The sequence below is a fragment of the Alosa sapidissima genome, chromosome 21 (genome assembly GCF_018492685.1).
Source record: "Alosa sapidissima isolate fAloSap1 chromosome 21, fAloSap1.pri, whole genome shotgun sequence".
Lineage (NCBI taxonomy): Eukaryota > Metazoa > Chordata > Actinopteri > Clupeiformes > Clupeidae > Alosa > Alosa sapidissima.
Window position 1 is genome coordinate 17,753,829 of NC_055977.1, and position 10,040 is coordinate 17,763,868.

The following is a 10,040-nucleotide window of genomic DNA, read 5'->3' on the forward strand; positions in this document are numbered from 1 at the left end:
AGTGAAGCGGCCCACCGGGAATTCTCCCGATTACCCACTCCGGGCCTGAGGAACACACTAACATTGTGGGAGCTTACTGTAATTGCCATCTCCCCCACAATTAGATAAGATAGTACATACAAAGATTGTTAAGGCGGAGCAAGATACTTCGTCGTAGTTCATGTCTATGGGCGCGAAATGGGGATCGAATCCTGTCTGCATAAAGAGGCGTGTCGATGACGTATTGACGAGCGTACGTTGCAACCGTCCAACAGCAGCTGCATAAATAACCGGCGCACACCTGATATAAGGTCGATTTTCTCCAGACTGGAATTCTCAAAAATGCTAAAAATGTACCTGAAATGTTCAGAAGGGTTTGAGGATCATGAAAACGTTCCCGAAATTCACATTCCTAACTCTATAGAACCAAGACCTTAGCATATGTGGTGAAATTCTGATCTATGCCCATAGACTTCAATGGAGCAGTCGCTGCCTCTGCTCTGCATAAAGGGGGATTTTGACCCCCCCCTCGTGCGATCCGGGTTCCCGGAAGTGGCTCCTGATGAAATATCTTGCTCCGCCTTAACAATCTTTGGTACATATGTACTCATGTCTGTGCGTGTAGGAACTCAGTTTAACTCACCCACCATTAGCCTAGCTTAGCATTGTTCATTAAGGTTGCTGGAATAAACTAGCCTATAGCTCTCATTCCCATTCCTATTACAGCACTATACCTGAAAAGCGTGAAGCATAGCTCAGTCTCTTCTTTTACAGTACATAATGTAACGATTTGATTGCGACGCACAAAGCCGTCCAATCAAAAGGCCTACTAGCTGAGAACGAGAGCACACAGATCAAGACTAAGACACACCAAGATACAGAACACAATACCCAGGGAGCAGGTCAAACAGACACACACACTACACATACAGGGGAGGACGCAGCCCCCCACACAAAAAGGATCACACACGAGGGAGAACTAAAAGGGAAACTTGTCACAATAAAGACGCTAACTTTACACGTATAACATAGGAGATATAAAGACATAAACCCCAAATGTTCACCCCCGTATCCCAGCATGCCTTTCGCGGGAGAACGTTAACACTGTCTTTTTGTGCCGACGCTACATAGCTCCCCCAACAAGCCATTGCCGTCCTCGGCAACGACCACGAGGTAGCCACATGCTAGCGTCGGCGCGCATCGCCCGCCACTCAGTTCAGTGCGACAGCCCCGCCAAATCACGTGGGGTGCACGCCGCAGGAGCTCACTCAACGGGGCGCCACGCTGCCAGCAATCCAGTTCGGGCGTGCTAGCAGCCACGTGGCCGACCCGCTCGTCACCAGCTCCCTCTCAGCAGCCGCCCTCAGGCTGCACTTTCCGCGGCGTGTCACCGCGGCACTCCTCCTCTCCTGGCGGGGCCCTAGGTGGCCTTTTCAACCGTCGACACTGTACCAAGCACCGGGGTTCGAGGGGGGCCAGATGAAGCTGCACCAACGCCACTTCGCTCCGTCGAGTCGCCGACCAGGACAGACAGGCACCGACTCCGCAGCAACCGGACCGCGCTGAGCTCTCCCGCTGCAGCTACCGTCTTCGGCGTCCCTCCTCGTGTTGCCATCTCGCAGAGCCGTCCTGCTCTGCTCCCGGCCCGTTCCACTCCTTCGCGGCCTCAGCGAAGGCACGACCCCCGAGATGGCCATGCTAACGAACTCCACACAACGAACTTTTTATTTTTTTTAAAGGCGCCGGCCAACAGGCCAACTAGAACTGGCGCCCACACAGCACGGTGCCTCTCACACGCACCCAAAAGTTTTAAAGTTCAGAGTTCAGAGGCCCTTTCCGTCGAAGCTGCCCCACCGTCGTGAGTTCGCTGCCCTCAGCGGCTCCGCCAACCGTCCATCGTCTAGGAACCTCTTCCTCGCCGCACTCCCTCGGCTCTGCTCACGTGTCGCGGCTCGCCGTGGAGTCAGCACCCAGGCTAGCGTCGTCTTCTCCGCAAACGCTTCTTCAGGCCCCTCGTCCGGCAAGATCTTCTCCCGTGGCCGCAGGCAGCTCCAGACGATAGCTCCTCTCCTCCGTCGGCAGTAGCAATAGAAGGCCCCGAGCTTTTTAGTAGCCCTTACAAGGGCTCTCTCTGGATCCTCTTGCGTGGGCCTCCACCCAGCGGTATGGTCTTCCATTCCCAGCTTCTCCCGCTGGGCGGAGGCCATGTTCGAGAGTCGCTTCTGACACCAATGTAACGGTTTGATTGCGACGCACAAAGTCGTCCAATCAAAAGGCCTACTAGCTGAGAACGAGAGCACACAGATCAAGACCAAGACACACCAAGAGACAGAACACAATACCCACGGGGCAGGTCAAACAGACACACACACTACACATACAGGGGAGGACGCAGCCCCCCACACAAAAAGGATCACACACGAGGGAGAACTAAAAGAGAAACTTGTCACAATAAAGACGCTAACTTTACACGTATAACTTAGGAGATATAAAGACATAAACCCCAAATGTTCACCCCCGTATCCCAGCATGCCTTTCGCGGGAGAACGCTAACACTGTCTTTTGTGCCGACGTTACAATAATATAAGTACATATAAATACATATGCCTACAACCATGAGATAAACATAGTTGCCTAAAAATTACATGTCAAATGTGTACAGTAACATTTTGTCATAGAAAGTAAGAAACATTTGTAAGTATATCCGGGATCAAGTATTGTTCCTGGAATGCTACTGGTAAGTATAGCATAATCATTTAGGCTTCCCACTATTTGAATCGGCGCCAAAACTCCATCTCTGCCTAACAAACAAGCCAACCACAAATATAACCACCACATATATAGGGGAAAATGCAACCATGCATTTACGGAGGTAATAATAATGATTATTGTTAATTATTAACTAGATGTACCGCAGAGCGGTACAAAATATGACCGCCGCCCAGTCCAGCACATGTTTTCCATAAAAATAAGTCACGCTGAAAGGCATATATGATTCTAACTGTCTCACTGAATTGCATTATGCACACTCAATTCTCACTGGTATCTGCTAGACAACAAGTACCAAAACATGATTAGTTCATAGATTTCACATGTAATATACATTTTATACAACCCCACCCCCATCTTGCCTGTTCATAATTCTGAGAAATTCTTGAATTGTGTGCATGTATGAGTGTACATGTTTATGTTTATGTGTGTGTGGGTGTGTGTGCGTGCATGTGCATGTGCTTGAGTGTTTGCCTGTTTATGTGCCTGTGTGTGTGCATGTGCATGCATGCGTATATGTCTACTGTGTGAGTATGTGTCATACGTAGGATTACTGTGAATGTATGTGTGTGCGTGTGTATCTGTTTATGCACATGTGTGCATATGGAATGGGTTTACATGTGCATGTGCCCTGGAGGCAAACATACGCAAAGAATTGGTCATCCTAGGCCCTACGGTTCTCAAGATATTCAAAGAAAACTGTGTCTGCCCTACCCTCCTTTCGGGGGGGTCCAGTCCAGTGGGGGGGCTACAGATCAAAACGAAAAGCAATGGTTCCATGCTATCCATGTGGGGTTACATGCCCACCAAGTTTCGTGTACCCCGGTCTTTCAGTGTCCCGGGAATCCTTGTTGGTGTACGGTCACTAAATGTACACATAAATTATTTTATTGTAAGGCCCCCCATGAACGAAAGTCCACGAAACTTGGCATGCATTCGAGGGTGTCATAATGATCCTACACTTTCAATTTTGTGCAGTTTTGACCATGTCAGCCAGAGATATTGTGATGAAAACACCTAATGTTTTGCTTTTTAATTTTTAACTAGGTGGCGCTATACATGAAATAAGTGGTAATGGGATAGGTTGACATGCCCCCTTAAGACCAACATACAAAAAAAGGTGGACCTCCTAGGCCCTACGGTTCTCGAGATATTCACAGAAAACTGTCTCCAGCCACCTACAGGCCAGTTGGTGTATAGTAACATAAATTAATTTATTGTGTGGCCCCCCCATGAACGGAATTTCACGAAACTTGGCGTGCATTCAGAGGGTGTCATAATGATCCTACACTTCCAATTTTGTGCAGTTTTGACTATGTTAGGTCACAGATACCTGCGATTACAACACCTCATTTTTACTTTTTTGTGTTTAACTAGGTGGCGCTATACATGAAATGAGTGGTTATGGAATGGGTTGACATGGCCCTTTGAGATCAACATACCAAAAAAAAATGGTCCTCCTAAACCCTACGGTTCTCGAGATATTCACAGAAAACTGTGCGCTACAGATCAAAACGAAAAAAGGAGGTTCCATGCTATCCATGTGGGGTTACATGCCCACCAAGTTTCGTGTACCCCTGTCTTACAGTGTCCCGGGAATCCTTGACGGAAATTTGGACATTTGGACAGAAAACAAATCTGACTAACCTTCGCTGCGCGGTGGTCATAATTACTGAAAATTGTAACATTACACTTGTCATGTCAATGGCTACAACTCATAGCAATACATCTTTTGTGACATAGCATCATGTTATGTCAGCTTTTCTATTAAAAACTTTTCAGAGAAACTATGGATCAGAAATTTTTAGCATTTGTAAAAAAAAGAGACAAAAATCATGAAATGATTGCTTGTTCTTGTCTATATAAGGACAGCCATCTGAAACAACAAAACAGAGACAGACGTACTATTTATATGTCCTATTGTAAATGCTTATGGAATGGAAATCCAACATGATTACTGATAAGGTGTGTGAGTTGACATACAGCATTCCTGTTACAGCACATACCACTACCTTCACTATAAAAGCGTGAAGCATAGCTCAGTCTTTCCTTTACAGGCACTCATTGAAATATCAAGTCCTGTGCTTCGTTTCTAACCCGTTTCATACTACATCACCACCTTACCATATTGTGAGTATTGTTCTTTTTGATTTAGAATAGAATATATTTATTTCCTTTTTTACTGTTTACAGTATCATGCCATAGGCCTACATGGCATGTGTTAAGTGAAGGGGTTTAAAAAGATAGCTACAATATATTAAAACAAGAGAAAGTTGCTACAATATATTAAGAAATGTTGAAGTATTTAACTCAGTGTTGTGCCAGTTCACAGCTTTTCTGAACTAGTTCAAGTTCAGTTCATACATGCTCAAAGTGAACAGTTCACGTTCAAAGTTCACAATTTTAATTCTGAACTAGTTCAAAGTTCAGTTCATTTTACTTTTTTCGTGAGATATTTAAATAAATACTTTTTTTCACACTACGAGCTAGAAATCACTATACGTTCTTTGAAGCTGCTCATTAGACATTTGCTCATGACACTGCAATTGTGGGTTTCTTACCAGGTGATAAAACTGGCAGCAGTACAGACAAGCTGCTGGCTGACAAGCTAGACCAGTTCTATACTTAGTGCAATGAAATCCAGCCCTCGGCGCTCTCGTCGTTGCCAGCTACGCGGCGTTGCTATGCCTACCCCGCTCTGCTCCAATTCATCACGGGTAACGTTGTGCGGAAGTCAGTATGCTATTCAACTATTCTCAGCCGGACACTACGTTGCCCGCAATGCATTGCGCACACAATGTCAAAACCATTTCTGTCTGGTGATACATGATTTAAGCGGCACCAGCGAGAATACAGGAGGGAGGAACTTTCTCTCGTTGCGTTTCAAAAGAAAAAACGGATGTCACTCAGTTAACAAATTCCAACGTTCATTTACAGTGATGTCTGCCGTTCATGACACATAATGTGAACTAATTCACGTTCAAGTTCTTTATTAAAAAATGTGTTGCGTTCAGTTCAACGTTCACGAAAAAATGAGCGTGTTCAATGAACGCGTTCTTTTGAACTCGTTCACGCACAACACTGTACTTAACAGAATCTGGAATAAAATTGCCTTGACTAAATCTGATACCAAGTCGGTCTACTCGTTGCTTTGCTTTCCACTCTCACCTGATTCTGATGAATTGTTCTAACATTCTATTTTTCCAGTGAACCAAGCAGAGCCTTTCCCGCTCCTTTGTAATCTAAGGACGTCTTCCCCAATGTTCCACCAACTCCTTTTCTTGCTCTCCGGTAGGTGTATAAATCCTGTTAAATGAAACTTACTTTGTTACAATTTGTGACAGTATAGTGTGACACCTAACCCTATACACTCAACCTGAGTTAGTCTATAAAAATAATGACAACATTCAATCCACTCTGATATTATTTAAGCGGCAACATTAAATGCAATTCATGATAATCTGAGTGATAACTACTTCATCCATTTATTCTAAACTGTTTTACACAGGTTTGTTTGCATTGTCCTTGTCCATCCCTGTGCCTAAAGGCTTTGCCAGTCACTCAGACAACATTGAGTTTTACGATGACCTGGAGAACTCACGGTTCCTGTTGGGTTCCGAGCTCGGACCCAACATCGCCCCACGGGTGGAGCTGCCCCCCGAAGACACACCTTGGACCGAGGACCCAGGATTCATCCCTCTTCCTATTAAGGAGAACTTCCTCAAGCACTGAAGCTGTGCACTAAAACTGTGGTCTGTGGTCCGAGATCACATCTGAACGTTTCAAACAATTCTTATCTGAGAGTAATCCTTTGGAAAAAGATGTGAAGATTTATTTCAATGTGACAATGAATGAAGAATGAAGAAATATGCATAGGCCTTACTCTATGACTAAGAAGCTAAGAAAATCTGACAAGTTTTAAAATGTCTAACATTGCACTGTTATTTTATACTGTGAATTGTACAGTACATTTTCATTCTGTTAATACTAGACAATATACAAACACATATAGAAACAAGACTTATGTCCAGTCAATGAGACAAGCAAAACAGTGAATGGGATGCACAATATCAAATTGTCGTTATTTCAGTGTGCAGCGGGATGAATGACTCAAACCAGTTGCTATCGGAAGAATTAATATATTTTTAAACCTTTATTCGATAACACTTCAGAATAACCAATGGTAACAATGAATTTATAATATTGTAGTTAATAATGAACTAATCATGAACCAAATAATTAAAAAATGCTATATAAACTATTAAATAAAACATTGGTTTATATAATTATAATAATAATAATTTAAGAATGATTAGTACACCATTTGAAAACAATTTGTTGCTAATTTATGAATTGCTTCTAAGCCATTCAGTGTGAGTTAAAGTAATGCCGAAGAAATATCTTATATATCCTATTCTATATATACTGTAGAAATACAGAAAATGTATCCCTCCATCCCCCCACTCCACCCCCCTTGTAGCAAGCCGTGTGTCTCTTATGTTGTGTAATGAGTTGTGTAAAGTGCATGTGCTAATGTTGCTGAGGTGCTTTTTTCCTGTTCCCACACTGTACTCCCCACAGGAGCATAGTCTGGGGGTTGCTTTTTTTTCTCCTCCCCTCTCCTCATGTTATGCTGTATTTTTCTTCAATGCCCTGTCTACCCCCTTGTCATATTGTATGTATGTTTGTATGGTCAGGTTGATGGTCAATTTCACTGGTACTTGTGACTATGTGACAATAAAGTTCTATCCTATCCTAATATAGAATCACCCCACTATATTTCTGTGGAGTTTAGGTCAGGGATCAGACCCCAAAATCATACTTTTTTCTGTAACTCTCAGTTATTAGCGATGAGTCATGCAAATTAAACCTCATCTACCAAGCAACCAATATAGTTTGTTTTTACTCTGTGATGATATTTTACATCATATTTTTTGCATTTTCATGCACTGTATTTCCTTCAGGAAATGCTTTTCTAGTTATTATTATTATTAGTATTAAATATTGTGTATCAGGGCTGTGAGCAGCCTGGTCATCATGCATGTCTGATTAGCCACCGAGATATCACCGCCACAGTCTTCAGGCCCTCCTCATTTCACATTAATTAAAATTCATCAAATTCACTTCACCAACCCCCACCTCAAGCCACTGCGTGCCTTTTACATTTCCCCAAACACAGACACCCACAGTTGCTTCACAGGTCTAAAAAGCCCCTCAATAGGGGGTCCCCCTGCCCCCACCCCTACGGTGTAGCCAATTGCGATGTTGCTACACGCTAACCAATCCCCCACCCCCTAGACCCACCCCCCATGGTCTCCTGATCTCTAGCCGGCATTAGACTGTGGGATGCCGGCAGAACATGCTGGGAAGTTGCGCCCATCCCCCCTCCCCACAATCGTTTTTCCTTCCCACCTCTATGCAAATGCGATCCGAGGTGACACACCTCAGATTGACACGTCCTCTCACATTGCCTGACCTGCTGCGTTTAAAAGAAAGAGAAAAAGAAAGTGAGAGAAAAAGAGAGAGGATAGGGGGAGGAAGAGATCGAGAGAAAGAGGAGGGAGGGAGGGTGAGCGAGATGGAGATATGCAGGGAAGGAGAGGGCCAAGAACGCTAGCTCTTTCTTAGTGGCACTCTATAGTGGCAGCTTCGTGCTGGGTGTTTCGACTTTGTCAGGTTGCAGTGAGAGGTGGCAAAGAAACGGTGGGCGCAGCTGATCGGAGGGCGGGGGAGACGCTGAGATGGTGGCAAGGCAGTGCTGGCAAGCGTAGGTGGAGAAGTTCGTAGGAGAGGAGGCATCTGCTGCACGCGCCATTTCAAAAAGACAAGCATATGGCGAAAAACAGGCGCAACCATATGGTGGGAGCTGTTTTTGAAAATGCGTGGTGGAACGCATCCATTGGACCTCCCTGACACCCTCTGTGGTGTCTTTCTTTAGAGTGTAAAAGCAGGTGCAGAGTATGCTCACTTATAGATTTTCGAGTGGGCAGAGCTTTTAAGCTGTGGCTACCATTATTTGTAGTTGGCCACATGTTTGCATTGTATGGCACAAACAACAACAACATGTATTTTTACTATAGTATTGACACAACATAGCTTGGTACGGCCTAATCCTTAGTATAGCCTGAACTCACAGTATCTGAGTCACAATCTTTCGGCAAATTTGGGATTTGCTTTGCAGGTCCGTCTGGCCAAGAGGCCATTAAAGCCCATTTCCAATGTCCCTAAAAGACAGGCACACAAATACAATCGCTGATCCGGCATGGATGTGTATTTCTTTGGAATTGAGTAATCAACTGCATTTAAAACCATTGTTTAGCTACACTTCTGAAACGATTTGTAATTTCAGTGCTAGTTATGCCTCTGCTGGAAGTCGTAAGTCAATGAACCTTTTTCAGACCTATGCTCTCAATTGAGAAGGGTCTGTTGTCAACAAGGCTATAATGATTGTGGTTCCAGAACCAGAAAAATCCCTGACACTCACATACCGTGGCCCACTGGTTAGCACTCTGGACTTGTAACCGGAGGGTTCCTGGTTCGAGCCCCGACCAGTGGGCCGCGGCTGAAGTGCCCTTGAGCAAGGCACCTAACCCCTCACTGCTCCCCGAGCGCCGCCGATGTAGCAGGCAGCTCACTGTGCCAGGATTAGTGTGTGCTTCACCTCACTGTGTGTTCACTGTGTGCTGTTTGTGTTTCACTAATTCACCGATTGGGTTAAATGCAGAGACCAAATTTCCCTCACGGGATCAAAAAAGTATATATACTTTTATACTTACTTATACTCATATTTGAGAGGTGTTGTGCAGTGCAAAACAGGCTATTTCAATCATCTAATGCCAGCTAAATCATTCTTCAGTTCGCTAGTGGTGATTCTCATCATAGCCAGCACTCAACAACATGAGGGGCCTGAGATTTCCTGTTCCTGGTGTGAGTTCATCAAGCATGCGTCTGTCATCACAATGTCTCTCTCTCGCTCTCTCTCTCTCTCTCCCTCTCCATCTCATTCTCACTCACTCTGGGTCTGCTGGTGATGGCACCCGTATTTCACGGCGAAATCGGGTGCCCCCCCGCTCCCGCGAGCAGATTGATTTTCTCATCACGGTGGATCACGTTGCGGCCCCAGTAAATCTGAATTATGCTGACAAGGTATTAGGCTGAGCAGACTCTCCACGCCCCGATAGTCAGTCGGTGTGTTTTGTGTGTGTGTGTGTACAGTATGTGCGTGTGTGTGTGTGTGTGTGTGTGTGTGTGTGTGTGTGTTTGTGTGTGTGTATGTGATCCTTCTGCTCCCG

General features: G+C 44.8%; 1 long non-coding RNA gene across 1 annotated transcript; it reads left to right on the forward strand.

Moving 5' to 3' along the window:
- Window positions 1–4,814: 4,814 nt before the first annotated feature.
- On the forward strand, window positions 4,815–6,992 carry LOC121695360. The gene is made up of 3 exons (XR_006026068.1): window positions 4,815–4,878; window positions 5,956–6,039; window positions 6,257–6,992. It is a non-coding gene; the product is annotated as an uncharacterized LOC121695360 (long non-coding RNA).
- The last annotated feature ends 3,048 nt before the right edge of the window (window positions 6,993–10,040 follow it).